This window comes from Canis lupus, chromosome 11 (genome assembly GCF_048164855.1).
Source record: "Canis lupus baileyi chromosome 11, mCanLup2.hap1, whole genome shotgun sequence".
NCBI classification, from domain to species: Eukaryota; Metazoa; Chordata; class Mammalia; order Carnivora; family Canidae; genus Canis; species Canis lupus.
In genome coordinates, this window is record NC_132848.1 from 33,295,157 (window position 1) to 33,311,547 (window position 16,391).

General features: G+C 42.2%; 1 protein-coding gene and 1 long non-coding RNA gene across 7 annotated transcripts in view; one reads left to right on the plus strand and one right to left on the minus strand.

Moving 5' to 3' along the window:
* The window catches only part of LOC140642939 (uncharacterized), a 32,270-nt gene extending 17,436 nt beyond the window's left edge, over positions 1-14,834 (minus strand). Inside the window, exons 1-4 of one of the 3 annotated variants that reach the window (XR_012039307.1) lie at positions 14,634-14,834; positions 14,258-14,544; positions 3,415-3,501; positions 189-304 (exon numbers count right to left, since the gene is read on the minus strand). This is a non-coding gene — a long non-coding RNA (uncharacterized lncRNA). Of the gene's footprint in view, positions 1-50; positions 305-3,414; positions 3,702-14,257; positions 14,545-14,633 lie in introns of those variants that run through there. The other 2 variants (XR_012039305.1, XR_012039306.1) reach the window with 2 other exon arrangements.
* Positions 1-16,391, plus strand: part of SYN3 (synapsin III) — a 452,196-nt gene that overhangs the window by 109,322 nt on the left and 326,483 nt on the right. The gene's annotated exons all lie outside the window — the stretch shown is intronic.

Genomic DNA, 16,391 nt, shown 5'->3' on the forward strand with positions numbered 1-16,391 from the left:
GTTATGAATGTTTAAGACAAAAGTCAACTCTCAAATAGCAACAGTAGTAATAGCTTACACTTCTGTAATGTTTACTGTGTGCTAGGCATGTTAGCTTAGTCTCCAAGATAAGCCAATGAAATGGGCATAATTATTTTGCCCATCTTACAAAAAAGAAAATTGAGGCACAAAATGTTCACTGGCCTTACCCAGAATCAATCACAGAAGCATTCCTTTGGTTGAGGCATGGACTCTGTAGTTCACTGTAGTTCTCACTACTCCCTGATGTCTCCCAGACAGAGGCTGAATGTCCATTGCCATTTCTCTGTACAAAAAAAGGCAGTCAGAGTGTGATGCTTTAAGACCATGGACACTGAATCCAGATCACCATAGTTTAAATCCTGGCTCTGCCACGTTTCAGCTATGCAAACTAAGGCAAGTAATAAACCACTCTAAACTTCATCTGTAAAGTCTGTCTAAAATCACTGGCTCTCTGTGCCTCCAAGGGCTGTATTTAATCTAGGCTACTAATGTGCAACTTCTGACTTGAGACATATTCAAATCTACTCCATTCGCCAATAGAAGTGCAAAGGAACCTCTGGCAGATGAAAACAGATGTGGAAATTAGAGCTCAGAAAGTTCAAGTAACTTTTCCCATGGTCAGTGACAGTACCAGACCATCCGTGAGAAGTTGGGTCTATAAATCTGCCCACCAGCTGCATCATCCTTTGATGTGCATGTTTTATAAAAGGCTCTGTTCCCAGAATCTGTGGTGGATGTGTTGGAACAACCTGCACTTACTTGCAGGGTAACTTCAAGCAAGGTACTTCCTGAGCCTTCATTTTCTCATCTAAAAAATGGGCTAATAAAAACTTTTCCATAAAGTTGTGGTCTGGAGGGTTGGCCCATCATGTCTGAAAAACCCATTTTGCCCTCTCACCTTCAGAGAATATCCTTGGGCACAGCCAACTCCCACCCATCTTGCTCATTCCCTTTTAATACTTACTTGCATTTAGAAGCCCTCACTGGCTAGGTTTTCCCTCAGTCAGCCCAGCCTGGGATTTGGGAGCTGTGTGGGCTTCCCTCACAACATTGTTTAGAAATGGCCTATGCCCGTGCTTGTCTCCCAACACCATCCCAGACTCAAGGGCTGCAAATGTCTTGCTCAAGAATTTATCTCTAGCTCCATGCCCTGGGCTCCTACAAAAGAAATGTGTGTTGGGAACAGCAACAACCCAGGGGGTGGCATGGGTGTGCCTCTATTCCCTTCCTATGGTGGGGAGTTTGAAGCAGAGCTGGAATATCTTCCCTGACTATGCTGTGCAACCTCTCAGTTCTTATAGGGCTATCTGGGCCTCAGCAGGCTGCACTATTACATGGCTCTGCTCTCCTCAGAAAAACAAAGATGCTGGGAGGCAGGAACCTGGTTGTCCCTCCCTCAAGCAGTTTCAGCTCTAGCTGGCAAAGCTGTGCCTGGCTCAGAGAATGATTGGGGACTTTGTGAGGCAGAAAGTCAGTGTGGCTATTGGGTTCCAGAATGCAGCATTCAGAACTAGGCATACCTGTGTTTGAATCCTCGCAGGATCACTTCCCAGCTGAGTGCTCTCAGCAAGTTACTGAAGTCTCCTGGCCTCAGTTTTCTCATCTGAAAAATGGTAACTGACTTCCGAGGGTTGCCCTGGGGACTAGGAATTAAAATCTGCGATCTTCCAGTGATAAGATAAATAAGGACTAGGGATGTAATGTACAGCCTGATGACTATAGTTACACTGCTGTGTGCTATATATGAAAGTTAAGAGAGTAGATACTGAGAACTCTCATCACAAGGAAAATAACATTTTGTATTTACAGGAGATAACGGATATTTACTAAGCTTATTGTAGTTATTTCATGACCTATGTAAGTCAAGTCATTTTGCTGTACATCTTAAACTTATGCAGTCCTGGATGTCAGTTACATCTAAATAAAACTTGAAAAAATCTCTTGAGCATTTAGTTTAGAATAGGATATGGTACATAATGAGTGTAATAAAAATACTTGTTCAATAAAAATCTAAGCAGGAAAAGTAGGGTACATGATCAGTCCCTGTGAGAGAAGCAAATGGTAGGAACAAATGAATGGGAGCTGTGTGATGATAAAAAGAAAAAAAAAAAAGATTTGCTGAGACTAAAGAACCTGGCTTAGGGCTGGAGGATGGAGAGGGTCTGCTTTAATGGCAGGAAACAGTAGCAGCTAACACTCATGCAGCTTCGACTCAAAGCCAGACACTAGTACGTTTTTACCATGCATTTGCTTACTCAGGACTCACATTCCCAGTGAGGAAACAGGTGTTCAGGTATCACCTGAAGACTCAGCTGGTAAGTAGCAGAACTGACATTTGGACCCAGATAGTATAGGCTCTGAAGCCCATTTTCTAATAATTAACCTATAGCAGGAATGCAGCCTTTTGCCTTTCACAGCACTGTTTTAGTTGACTGTCAGGTACTTGTTACTGTACTGGAAGACCAACTCCCATTCATAAGTGCCTTCTATGAAGCACATAGCATCTGCTGTGCTCCCATACCCACCTAGACTGATTAGCACTGCAAACTTCAACTTGCATCATTTTGTATCTCCTGCATTTGCCTCTTCATTCCCTAGTACTCATTCATTCAACATTTTTGAGTGCTGTGTGCTAAGTACATGTATCAGATGCTGTTGCTATATCAATAAACTAGACAGACATTTCTAGCCTCATATAGCTTAGAGTGAGGTGGGCAAGGGAAAGATACTACTCAAATAATCAAATGTCCCATCTTAGAATCTAAGTAGGAAAGTGTTAGGCACTGAGTCTTGTCCAGCAAAGATTCTCAATACTTAATAAATGTCAGTGCATTGTTTGGTATGGGGTAACAATAATGGAAGTATTTACTCCCAGGTCTTTATATCATCAGGAAAAAAAAATGTATTAGGGACACCTGGGTGGCTCAGTTGGTTAAGTGTCTGACTCTTGATTTCAGCTCAGATCATGATCTCAGGGTCTTAGGACTGAGCCCCACATTGGGTTCCACACTCAGCACAGAGTCTGCTTGGGATTTCTCTCTCTCCCTCTCCCTCTGCCTCTCCCCACCACCCCCCAATAAAATCTTAAAAAAATATGTACTGAGTATATGCTATCTGCCAGGCATTCCAATGGAGAACTAGGGATGAGACAAGGAGTATATATATAGCCATTGTCCTCATAGAGTATACAGTCTAATAGGAAGGCTGACGTGTAATTTAAAGCCTAATCACACAATTACAGAGGTTTGTGCAAAGGGCTGGATAGAAAATGCTTTCCACGTTAAAATAATATGGCATAGATTTTATTTTTTTCACTGTATATCTAGAAGAATCCTGGCACATAGTAGGTATTCAGTAACTAGTCACTGAATGAATAAATGACATGATATTTACCCTAGGTTTTGAAGGGTAGATAGAAGTTTGTCAGGAAATTTGCCTGGAACTGATGTAATGACCAAGATGTAAGGGATTCCATCAGAGCTGAAAGATGGAAGAATCTGTGAACAAGGATCTATGAAGATGGTCCTGGGCTGAGTGGCATTGTAAGACCTATTCCATTTTGAACCCTCTCTTGACTCAAGTCTATCATGAAGTCAGTCTTCATGCATTGGTCTCAGTTTTGATTGTAAAGTTCCATCAGAGACGGAGCCAGGAGATCACATTCTTTCAGGCTGTTTTAGCTGAAAAAGAAGTTGTTATATTTCACTTCCTCATTTTACCCATAAAGGGGCTGAGGCTCAAGACTTGTTCAAGGTCTTGGGCTGGTTAGTGACAGGGCCAGGACAGGAAGCAGGGTTTTAACTCCAGGCCTGTGTTCTTTCCATTCTGTGAGGGCTTTCCAAGCCTTTTAAATTTATTATTTTTATTTTAAGCAACAGAACCTTTTTTTTTTTTTTTAACTAAGTAAAAGCTTACATGGATAAATGCAGAACTGCCCTGGATAAAGCCACATGGAGGGCCAGTGGTGGACCCGTAATCTCCATCACGGACCAGTTCTCCCCTTTCTACCAGCACACTCCTTCTTTGATAGAGAGAGACAGTTAACATTCTCCCTGTCTTCTGAGGATGAATGCTGTCTTGATGCCCTAACTCCGTTCCCTCTTACAAAAAGATCTTTTCTCCTAAGTCTCACTTCAGAACCAGTGTACTGTAGGTAATACAAGTTAAGCTCTCAATATAGCACCTGGCACACAGTAAGTGTTCAAAACATGTTCATTGTTATAATTTTTATTGTGGATTTGGCTCGGTTCATGCAAATGAGAGAGTGGAGAAGGGATCTGCTGCTCATGGGCCACCAGCTATGAAGTGGGTGCAGGACGAGACACTTACCATACCTATCTTGGTTGATCTTCTGAAAGAGGTCAGTACTACTGTCTGTGTTTCACAGTGGAGGATACTGCAATTCAGACAGGTCCACTACTTGCCTGTGGTCACCCATGTAGTAAGGAGTAGGCTAGGAGACAAGTCCAGGTTTCTTTTTTTTTTTTTTTAATTTTTATTTATTTATGATAGTCACAGAGAGAGAGAGAGAGAGAGGCAGAGACACAGGCAGAGGGAGAAGCAGGCTCCATGCACCGGGAGCCCGATGTGGGATTCGATCCCGGGTCTCCAGGATCGCGCCCTGGGCCAAAGGCAGGCGCTAAACTGCTGCGCCACCCAGGGATCCCCAAGTCCAGGTTTCTTAACAGCCTAAAACCCTCTGCAAAACACACACAGAGACTTACACACACACACACACATACACACACACACACACACAGTGAATTCAGCATTCTTTGTCAGGCAAACTGCTATTTATTGTTTCATTCAGCCCTGATAGCAGTACCATTCCTCCATCAAATGAATATTGAGCACCTATTATGTGCTAGGCACTCTAGTAAGCCCTGCGCCAAGCATAGGCAGGATAGATGGGAACAGACAGCACATGAGTAATCACAGGTGTTACTTATTATTACCAAAGGAAGAAAAAGAATGATTTCAGTCTGTGTTATTACTCTCCATTATACAGATGATGAAACTGAGACTCAGTTAAAGACCTGCTCAAAATCACAGGGCAAATGATAATAATTGAAATTCATCATGTGTGTTAACTACATGCCTTCATGCATTTTTCATGAACTCACTTAAATTCTCTTAACAACTCTATGAAGTACTGTTTCTCTCTTCATTTTCCAAAGGAACCTGAGTCATAGAGCATGAAAGTAACTTGCCTAAGACTGCAGGGCTTGGAAATGGTTGAGTGGGGATTTGAACCCCAGCAGTCTGGCTGCAGAGCCTACATTCTCAACCCTTTAAATCCAGATCTGATGGCCCCCACTGCTGCTGTTTCTGCAGGAGGAGGGAGCTAGAAGCAGGTTCAGAGTCCCTGCTCTTTTGGGCATCCTGGACCTCTCTCTGAGTGTCACTGTGTAATTGTCATATCTGAGAGAACCCTGCTCCTGGAAAGCAAGGATGCCCTTCCTGGGCAGTGACAGCTCCAAAACAGCATCCTGCAGCACAGCTTGATCCATGAAGCACCTCCTTGAATAAGTGGTGCTCCCCAAGGGTGGACTTCAGATCGCAGGTGTTCAGAGGGAGATTCATGCTTCAGGAATCTGAGACCTCAGCGGAAAAGAAATCAATGTCTGTGCCACCAGTGTACCTTTAGCTCACATGGGCAGGTGCCACGCCTACGCACTCACATTCCTCAGGGGCACAGGTGCTCAGCAGTTGAGTAGTCAGCTTGGCTGAAGTGGGGTCAGAGCAGCTCCTTCACAGCCTGCCTGGCCCAAGGGGCGTAGAGTTTGGAGGCCCAAAGAGAGCCAGAGAGCGTTCTCTGAGATAGAAGTGTGTTAAACAGGACCCTCAGTAAGGGGATAGGCCCCTTCCAGGGGACTGGGATGGGGGTCGCAGTACAGGCTCCCAAACATCACCAGAGATTATATGATTTCTGAGTTACCACACGGTGATAACCTCACACACTTAAAAAAAAAAAAAACTGTTTTAGAAAAGTTAGAGAGTATATTTCCTCTTGCCACATCCCATGTGAGCCTCGCAATATATCCACGGTCTTTCATCTGTGAAATGAGAATTATGCTCATTATGTAATACAGTGAGGATTAAAAGGAGACCAGGTTTGGAAAGAATTTCACATAGTATTTGCCCTTTCCTCACAAAATTGTTCAAATTCATGACAATGCTTTAAAATTCATGACAGATACTGTTAAAGGATGTTAGAAAGTAATATCTTTTGCTGTTTTACATTGTCACAATTAATATCAAATCCTGAAGCTATCCCCAAATGCCTTGATTCTTTTGTTAACACATAATAATGGTTTTGTCATCCACCAGTTTATCTAGGTCTTCCTTGAAGGCTGAGTTACGTTTTTAGCCTCCTCTCTCTCAGAATAATGAGGTGCTAAGTTTACCTTAGAATGGAAGAAGTAAAGGGGTCTCCCTTTTTTCAGTTGTGGATGTTCAATCTTTAAAGTTTCAGTGTCATATTTGTATATGCATGTGTTTCTCAATTTCCCAACCAGATGCTCAAACCCCAAGGATCTGACCCACGTTTAATTCTTAGCTATGATTAGCATTTATTGAGCCTTCTATGTGCCAGGCACCATTCTGGTTGCCTTACATGAATTCATTGAATCCTCCTGCCAACGCTATTAAAGAATCCTGTTAGGATCTCTACTCTACTAGCAAGGAAACTGATACACATAGAGACTAAGTAAGTGGGTGGTGGAACTAGGCTCCCAAGCCAGAAGATCTGGGCCCAGAATCGCTACTCTTTGATGATAATTCTACTGTCTTCTTGAAGCTGCTCACTCAGAACCCCACATTAAGAGGCACTGGGAAATTTTGTGGGTTTCATTTAAGACTATTCCCTTCCCCTGTCTTACTCTGATTGTATAGCTGAGGAAATGAGGCTCAGAGATGTGAGCTAATTGGGTGGGTCAGGAATGCTTTTATTGCATGTAAGTGAAAACCTGGCGTGTACCAGTGTAGGCAATAAAGACATTGCTTTTTCTCACATAATAAGGGTCTAAATGGAGGTTCATGCTCCTTCGCCACATGTGTATGTATAATTGTGAATCTATGAAGTGTCCACATTGGGTGCAGTGAGAGATTTTGCTGTCAAGGATCTAGATTTTGCTTCTTGTTTTTATATACTGCCATCTTTAGCATGTTGGCTTTTTATTCTCATGTTGAACACCTCAGTGTCTCTGTTAGTCTGAGTTCTCCAGAGAAACAGAACCAATAGAAGCAATATATAAATATGTGTAATATACGTCACATATACATTATGTACTAATATGTATAGATTACAAGGAATTAATTCAAGTGATTATGGAGTTCAAGGCGTCCAAGATCTGTAGTCATAAAGCTAAAGAGCCAGGAGAGCTAATGATGTAGTTCCAATCAGTATCCAAAGGCTTGAGAAGCAGGAGAGCTGATGGTAAAAATTCCAGTTCAAGTCCAAAGGCAAAAAGAGGTTGTTGTCCCAGCTCAAAGTCAGGCAGAGAGAAAGCATTGTGTCTTACTCAACTTTTCTTCTATTCAGGCCTTCAACAGATTGGATGAAGCCCATTCACATTGGGAAGGGCAATCTGCTTTACTTAGTTTATAGATTGAAAAATTAATCTCATCCAGAAACACCTTCACAGACATAACCCCCAAAATACTGTTTAACCAGATGTCTGGGCATCCCCCGTGGCCCAGTCAAATTGACACATTAAAGTAACTGTCACAACTTGTCCCAACTCAGCTGCCATAGTTGGAGGAATCGTGTCAATGTTTGGGTCAGGAAGAAGAGGTCCCAGGTGGCTCTTTTTCTCTCATGCCAATTCTGTTTAAGGGAAATAGAAACTTCCCTAGAAGTCCTTCCCAGATTTCCTCTTTTGCCTCATTGGTTAGAATTGGGTCACACAACTAGAGCTATATATAAGGGAGGTTGGGAAAATTGAGTATCTGACTTTTCAGCCTCAACAATAGAAGGCCAAAAGAGAAGGATGAGTTTCTGAGTTTGCCATCCACTAGCATTTATCATGGTGACCTGTGTAAGGGCACAGGTCCATAATAGAAATTTGAAGTAGGATCCTGGACCATTTACTCTTTTTATAATATGTAAAGGAGAATAACATTTTATTCTCTAGACTATAATTTTACGTCTAAAACCCTCATTCCACAATTCTTTCAATTTCTGTTTTTCACCAGACCCTCGCTCCCAGCCTATAAATGTTTGTTACAAGGTGAAACTTTCAGAGGATAAAATACACACAAACAGGCCAGTGGCAGGGGCCCAGGATCTAATCCTCCTCTAGAAGAAGACTGTCCAGTTGAACAAACACTGAGTGCCTACTATCTGACTGTCACAGTAATAGGCTGTGATAATGCTGTAAAAAGGAAGATACTGCCTATGCTCTGGATGTGTTCCCAACTGGTAGAAAACCAAGTTGCAAAACAAATGTGGGCCGTTGGGGGGCTGAGGGCCATGAGAGAGAAGTGTATGAGATACAGTAGAGCACAGCAGAGAGAGGCCTGTTCCCCTGCAGGGCTCAAGGAAGGCTTTCATTACCAAGAAGGTGATATTTGAGCCGAGTCTGAAAGGATGAGTAGATATTTGTCAAGCAGACTGGACAGAAAAGGCCATTCCAGGCCAAGGGAGCATCATATGCAGTGTGGTGTGAACCTGTCAGGTTTCCCTGACTCTGGAGTGAACATGCTCCTTCCCCACACGTGTATGTATAATTGTGAAGCTATAAAGTGTTGACACCAGCATTCTCTCCCCACAGTGTCTTAATTTCCAGTCTCCTGCACTTAAGCACCCAACCAACCAAAATTTTAAGTCTCTACTTAAAGGTGGACTCCTCCAGGAAACTGTTTCTGACTGTTGTAGGCCTCCCTTCTCTATGCTCCTGTATTATCTCTGCCATTTCTTTATCATTTTAGCAGTCTCTGTATAAATGTGAGCACCTTCCAGTGCTCCATGACCTCCCTGACAGCAGAGTCTGTGCCTTGTTCATCTCTACATCCCAGTGCCTGGTGTTATGCCTATAAGCCAATAAGTAGCTGAGGAATGAAGAGAATGGGCAAGCCCTGGAGGTGGGCATAGCAGACGTGCTATTCCTACATACAAATGAGAGAGCTGAGGTTCAGAGCATTAGGCCTGTGGTCTCACCGGTGGTAAGTGACCCAGTGGGACTGGAACCCAGGTCAGCTGATCCAGTTTTGTTCTGTTTTCACCATGCTGCCTCCAGAAGGAAGTGGGGCCCATTTTTCATTTTGTAAAGACCAGGAATAGATTCCAGTTTATCAGAATTCCTAGCCATTTCCCAGTATCCCAAACAGTGACACCTTCTCCCATATTTCTCTCTAAATTCCCACTTCTCCTATTCTCTAAACTTCTCTCCTTTCCCCCCCCCCCTTTTTTTAAGATTTTATTTATTTATTCATGAGAGACAGAAAAGAGAGAGGAAGAGACACAGGTAGAGGGAGAAGCAGGCTCCATGCAGGGAGCCTGACGTGGGACTCAATCCTGGGTCTCCAGGATCATGCCGTGGGCCGAAGGCGGTGCTAAACCACTGACCCACCAGGCTGCCCTCCTCTCCTTTTCCCTTAACCTCACCTCTCTGAATTCTGGTTACGCAGCCACCCCTCCATCCCCAACTCCACTTCATAAGTGGGCAGCTCTTCCCAAACGGTCTCCAGTCTGTAACAGGCTGGCATTCCTGAAGCATCTGGATAATCTGAGGGCAAAGAACTGTTCATCATCTTCCTGACCAAGATCTGCATTTCCACTTTCTGAAACTTTCTGATCAGAAGGATGGATAATGGGAGATGGGGCAGGAGATGATTCTGAGGGCCCTAAGTGGCTGTGATGAACAAGCCACATTTAGGATTCTCAGGAATTGCTAGACCACTTATTTTTTTTTTCATTCCTTCCAGATTTATTGAGATATAGTTGACAGATGGTATCGTGCAAGTGTAAGGTATACAGTGATTATTTGATATATGTGTATGAAATGATCAAGACAGTAAGGTCAGTTAACACCTCTATCACCTTACATAGTTACTGTGTGTGTGTGTGTGTGTGTGTGTGTGTGCGCGCGTGTGTGTGTGTTGAGAACACTTAAGATCTACTCTCTCCACAACTTTCAAGTATACAGTACAATATTGTCCATGGCATCCCCAGAACTAAATTGTTTCATCCTTCTACCCACTATTGCATAAGAGCAGGGACCACATCTACCCTGTTCAACTCCTCAGCTCCCAGCACAGTACCTGGCACATAATAGGTGTACAGCAAAGCTTTGTTGAATAAGAAAATAGTTTTTATTCTTAGCTAAAAATTAGTCTTCAAGCAATGCCCGATCTTCATGTAATACCTTTTATATAGACTTAGACTTTACTTCCAATTGTATTATCTCCTCTGATCTTCACAGTATTTCTGAGGTAGTTATTAGAGTCCCTACTTTGCATGGAAGAAAAGTGATGAGTCTCAGAGAGCTTAGTTAACTTGCCCAGAATCATGCTAATGCAAGGAAATGCAGCTTGATGCTTGATAAGGAGGTAAGTATTGAGCATCTGCTGCTTGTCTGAGTCTGCATGGCCCTGAGAACGGTCCCCTATATCAGGCATTATCATCCTAATGGTATGATTTTTAGAGATAAGCCAACTAAGGCACAGAGACTAAGCAACTTGCTTAAAGCAGGAATGGCTGAGCCAGGATAGGAACCCAAGCAGGATAGCAAAACCATCCATTTCTATTATATTCTTTGCAAGGAAATCTGCATATAAAGGATGACATGTTTTAGTGGATGCTAGAGACTTTGCAGGGAACACCTGCAGAGAAGAGGGGTGAGAAAAAAACCTGAGCAAGTAAAGAAGTGGCAGGATTCTGAAGCCAAGGGAGATACTAGAAAAATCCACTGGAATTCAGTGCTGGCAACAGAATATACTGTAGGAATTTTTAAGCAGAAAGGAACTTACTATAAGGATTTAGGTATCTAGACCACCATTGAAAGGACTAGAGAAGTGGGCTCCAAGCTGGGCCTCCGGGAAGCTTCTGGAGTACCACAGAAATGACCCACCAGATGTTTCAATTCAAGAGCATTTTGACGTCACTGGGATTCAGAAAGCCAGAATCTGGAAACTTCTGCCTTCTCAATGGCCTCTCAGCACCCAAGAAGCTGGAGCAGGGCCCCAGAGAAACCACATTTATGCCCCCAGAAACTCATCTGCCAGCAGGGAACAGAGGGGGCAGGGAGATGATTACCACCTCACTTCTGCTCTCCGAAGTTCAGCAATTGTTCCAGTCAGCCAAATCTGATTTATATTCAGAATCTTGGCCACAATAGAGTCGAAAATTATGTTCCCAACATTTCATCCTCTGCAGAACAAGAAGACACACTAGCAGGAGGGTAGATTACAAGTTGTGTGAGCATCCATCCCAGGAGGCACAGAGAATCTTTGATACATCTCATACCAATGGGACAGTAAGAGCCAGGAAAGCTAGAATGCCTCCTGGCTTGCTACCAGGTAGCAAGTAACCTCAACTCCATAGCTCCCTGGGGAAAAAAAAAGCCTAGTCAAAGAAATGACAGATTTGGAGAAACTACTGCAAACTATGACAAAGGATTATTACCCTCATATTTAAATAGTCCTTATAACTTAATAAAGATGAATATCCCAATTTAAAAATAAATAGGTATAAACCTAATTAATTAAAAAGATTGGCCTGTGAACAAATAGGTAAAAAGATGCTAAATCTCAATAATTATCAAAGAAAACATAAAGGAAATGAGGAGACATTTTTTCAGATTCAAAAAGATTAAAAGAATTGATTTCATGCTGCTGAGAGAGTAGAGGAAACTGGCTTTCCAATTAACTATTCATATATAAATGAGATTCTCCAATGGACAGGATAAATTTAAATGTTCTTTGATCCTGTAAGTTCCCTACTAAAGACTTTGGTAAGGACAAAGTTAGAAAGCCCAAACAGAGTAGTAGAGGCATTCTTTCCAGGACTGTTTTTGTAATAGCTTTTAAAAATTTAAATGGGTACCACATATACTATATTGCCAACAAAAAGGTTTAGATGTTTACATTTTGTTGTGCAAAGATCTCTATGAAATAGTGCAAAAAAGAGATTGGGAGATGGCATGTTTGTATAATTCCATCTTATTTAGAAATATGTGCACTTATATGTATGTTTACATATTAAAAATATGGTGGGGGCAGCCCCGGTGGCGCAGCGGTTTAGCGCCGCCTGCAGCCTGGGGTGTGATCCTGGAGACCCGGGATCGAGTCCCACATCGGGTTCCCTGCATGGAGCCTGCTTCTCTCCCCGCCTGTGTCTCTGCCTCTCTCTTCGCTCTCTCTGAATGAATGAATAAATAAATCTTTAAAAAAAAATATGGTGGGAAATACTTTGGAATATCAATATTGTCTCTGAATCTTGAGAGTATTCTTTTACTCTGTTTCTTATATGTTGCTGTGCTGTTTTTTTCTTTAATCACATCTTATTTATTAATAGATAAATCCCTTTAAAACTTTTTTTCCCCCTTTGAGAGAAAATTTGGGCCTTGTAAAGCTTATTGGGCACAGTCACTGCCTTTACCCTTCTCCAGATACTTTAGAAAACCAACCTTCTAAGGCCCCTTGAAGTAAGGGTGTTTAGATTTGTGACATGGAGCTTGGGGCCATGGGATTAATTAGAGTTGGTGCAGGAGGAGCACTGAGGGAGGGAGATGTGCTAATTTTAGCATCTCTGATAGTTGTTCAGGATTCCTGTAATGTCCCCTCACACATGCTTAGCTCTGTCCTGCAGCCCCCTCCCCAGTGATTGCAGGGCTAACACAGGCAGCAATAGACTTTAGATTGTAACAAAATGATCAAAATATCTGCTGCTTTATTTTTTTTAATTTTTTTTTATTTATGATAGTTACAGAGAGAGAGAGAGAGAGAGGCAGAGACATAGGCAGAGGGAGAAGCAGGCTCCATGCACCGGGAGCCCGATGTGGGATTCGATCCCGGGTCTCCAGGATCGCGCCCTGGGCCAAAGGCAGGCGCCAAACCGCTGCGCCACCCAGGGATCCCTCTGCTGCTTTAAATAGAGGTGTGTGACACCTTTGGGTGGCAGGTCTGGCAGAGCTGGGGCCCTTAGCACTCACCCTACTTTGAGGCTCTGCAGTGAAGCCCCTGGAATGCCAGCCTTCCCTTCATTTCCAATATCTCTAAGACAGAACTCCCCACCATCCCTGTGCTGGGCAGTACCTCCTTTGCATGAAGTCATCCAGCTCAAATCCTCTGGCATTCCTGCTCCACCCCCACTGTTACTTAACTTCTTTCACTCTTTTTCCTCTTCCCCTTCCTCAGGATAAGGATTTAGAATATATTATTAAAAGTACTCTTTGTTGGGGTGCCTGGGTGGCTCAGTTGGTTAAGTGTGTCACTCTTGATTTCGGTTCAGGTCTTGATCTCAGGGTCATGAGTTCAAGCCCTGCATTGGGCTCCATGCTAGGTATGGAGGCTACTTAAAAAAAAAAGAAGCATACTTTGTGGGCCCTTTATAGAATCATAGAACTTTATCTCTTAAGTGACCTTAAAAATAGTATAAGGCATAATAGATTTCTTTTATTTGGTGTCTATTAAATGCCAATCACATTATATATGTATTGCTTTAAGATATCGGGATGGCAATATCTTAAGATTTAAACAGCTACTGACAAAAGAAGATATATAAAAAATGGCCAATAAGCCCATGCGATGACTCCAAACATCCTTAATTACCAGGAAAATGCAGGTAAAAACTATAATGAGATATCGAATTAAAAAGACTAACAATGCAAACTATTGGCAAGGATGTGGAGCAACTAGAACTCTCATATACAACTATTAGTGTGACATGGTACTGCCTCTACAAAACAGTTTGACAGTTTCTTATAAAGTTAACTATATGTTTCACTATAATCCATCCATTCTTCTACTGGATTTTTCTCCTAAGAGAAATGAAACATGTCTACTGAATGACTCATACAAGAATTTTCCTAGCAACTGTATTTATAATCACCCCAAACTGGAAACAACCCAAATGTCTATCAACTGGTGGATAAACAAAATATGATACATTCACATGATGGAATGCTTCTCAGTGACAAAAAGGAACAAACCATTGAGAGATATGTATTAGTTTTCTGTGCTGAGTAACAAATCCCTGCACGTATATTGACTTAAGATAACACATATTTATCACCTCACTGTTTCTGAGGGTCAGAAGTCTGGGCACAGTTTAGCCATATCTTCTGTATGACTGCAATCAAGATGTCATCCAGGGTTTGGATCTTATCTGGAGGCTTGACTGGCAATGGAACCACTTCCAAGTTAATGCAAGTTTTTGGAAGAGTTCTTTTCCTTGTGGCTTTAAAACCAAGGCTTTTTGCTGGTAATCAGCTGAGGCCACCCTCAGATTCTGGAGGCTGCCCACAGTTTCTTGTCACATGGCCCTTTTCATAAACTCTTGTATGATATGGCAGCTTGCTCCTTCAAAGCAAAGGGAAAAGAGAGTGAGTCTACTGGCAAGACAGAGACTTATATAATATAATGTGATCATGAGAGTAATATCTCATCACCTTTGCGATATTCTAGGAAAAAGTCACAGGTCCTGCCTATATTTAGAGGAGGGGATCATATAAATGTATGAACACAGGAAGCAGTAGTCATGTTGGCTACCTTCCAGCCCATCCTCCATAATACACAACACAGAATCTCAAAAATATTACATTGAGCATAAGAAGCTAGACACAAAGGAGTGTGTAATTTATAATTCTACATTTATGAATTCTAGAACAGGCCAAAGTAATCTATAGTCACTGAGAGATCAGTGTTTGCCTAGGGAACAAGGGAATGGAGGGGATTGACTATAGAGGTCACAAGGCAAGTTTTCAGATAATACAAAGTACTTATCTTGACTAGTGTGATGGTTAGATGAGCATATACATTTGTCAAAACTCATCAAACTATATGTTTTAAATAGGTACATTTTAGTTTATGCAAATCATACCATATGAATGGCCATATGAATTCCATATTTTTTATCAGCATTAATCTGTGAGGAAACTGAGGTGCAAAACTTTTGCATAGTCACACAGCTGGTGAAACTGGAATTCTAAGCCAGATCTAACTGCAAAATCCATTCCCTTTTCCTCTATCCATAACATCTTATTTTCCTGCAAGCCACCACTTTCACAAAGGAAAAAAGTAGAGGCCCAGAAGGATAAAGAAACATATCCTAGGCCTCGCATAGAGAGTCAAGAGAGTCTCAAGTTTGTGTTTTCTGATTCAGAGTCAAGAGTTCTTTGTACTGCTAGGTCTCCATTTGTCCTGCCAGACTCCATTAAAGTCTTGTAGCAGATTTTAAGAGTTATTAATACATTTTTAAGTTTATTCATATGTGTCATTATAAATACACTTAACAATATTTTTCTCTTAAAACATATAATGCTCTGAGCCAATTCTTTGAAAGAACAGCATATGGTCATCCATGAAAATAAAGGTTTCAGAAGGTATGCTGTATGCTGTTGGTTGCTTACCTTCTTTCTTTCCTACCAAATCCTGAGTCTATTCAGATGTTTGGTGGCCATATGCTTCAAGGAAACATAGGTCCCTCTCTGATGCCAGGGCATGAATCTTGGTTCCTTTCAGCCAGTTGTGGTCATTTTGTTCCCACTGAGAGATGTGTTTAGGTAAGAGCCTGAGATGCAGTTCTGACCAATGAGGCCTGAGAGGCATGTGCTGGGGGATTCTGGGAAGTCTACCAGGCTTCTTAAAAGTGACAGAAGAAGGGGGCCCTTTCTTGCAGGCATGAGGGTATGACCCAGGGATCTTGAGGCTCATTGATAACATGAACGGACAGTAGGAGGACAAAAGCTCATCCTTGAGAGTAAGAGTCAGAAGGATATAAAGGATGATGTTGAGCCCCTCATGTACTCACCCCTGTGACTCCCTCATCTCAGTGATGTAAATAATATGCTTTTTTAAAAAGGTTTTTTTAAGTTTATTCATGAGAGACACACACACACATGCAGAGAGAGAGAGAGGGAGGCAGAGACACAGCCAGAGGGAGAAGCAGGCTCCATGAAGGGAGCCTGATGTGGGACTCGATCCCGGGACTCCAGGATCACACCCTGGGCCTGAGTGCTCAGGTGCTCAACTGCTGAGCCACACAGGTGTCCCATAATACGCTTTCTTTATTGACTTAGTTATCACTGTTAATTTGTAGCCCAAATCATCTTGCATACAGAAGATATAAGCAAATACTGTCAAATATCTTTTTTTGCACCCAACTCTATGGCACATAAGATTATTATAAATACTTGTTGGCACTACAT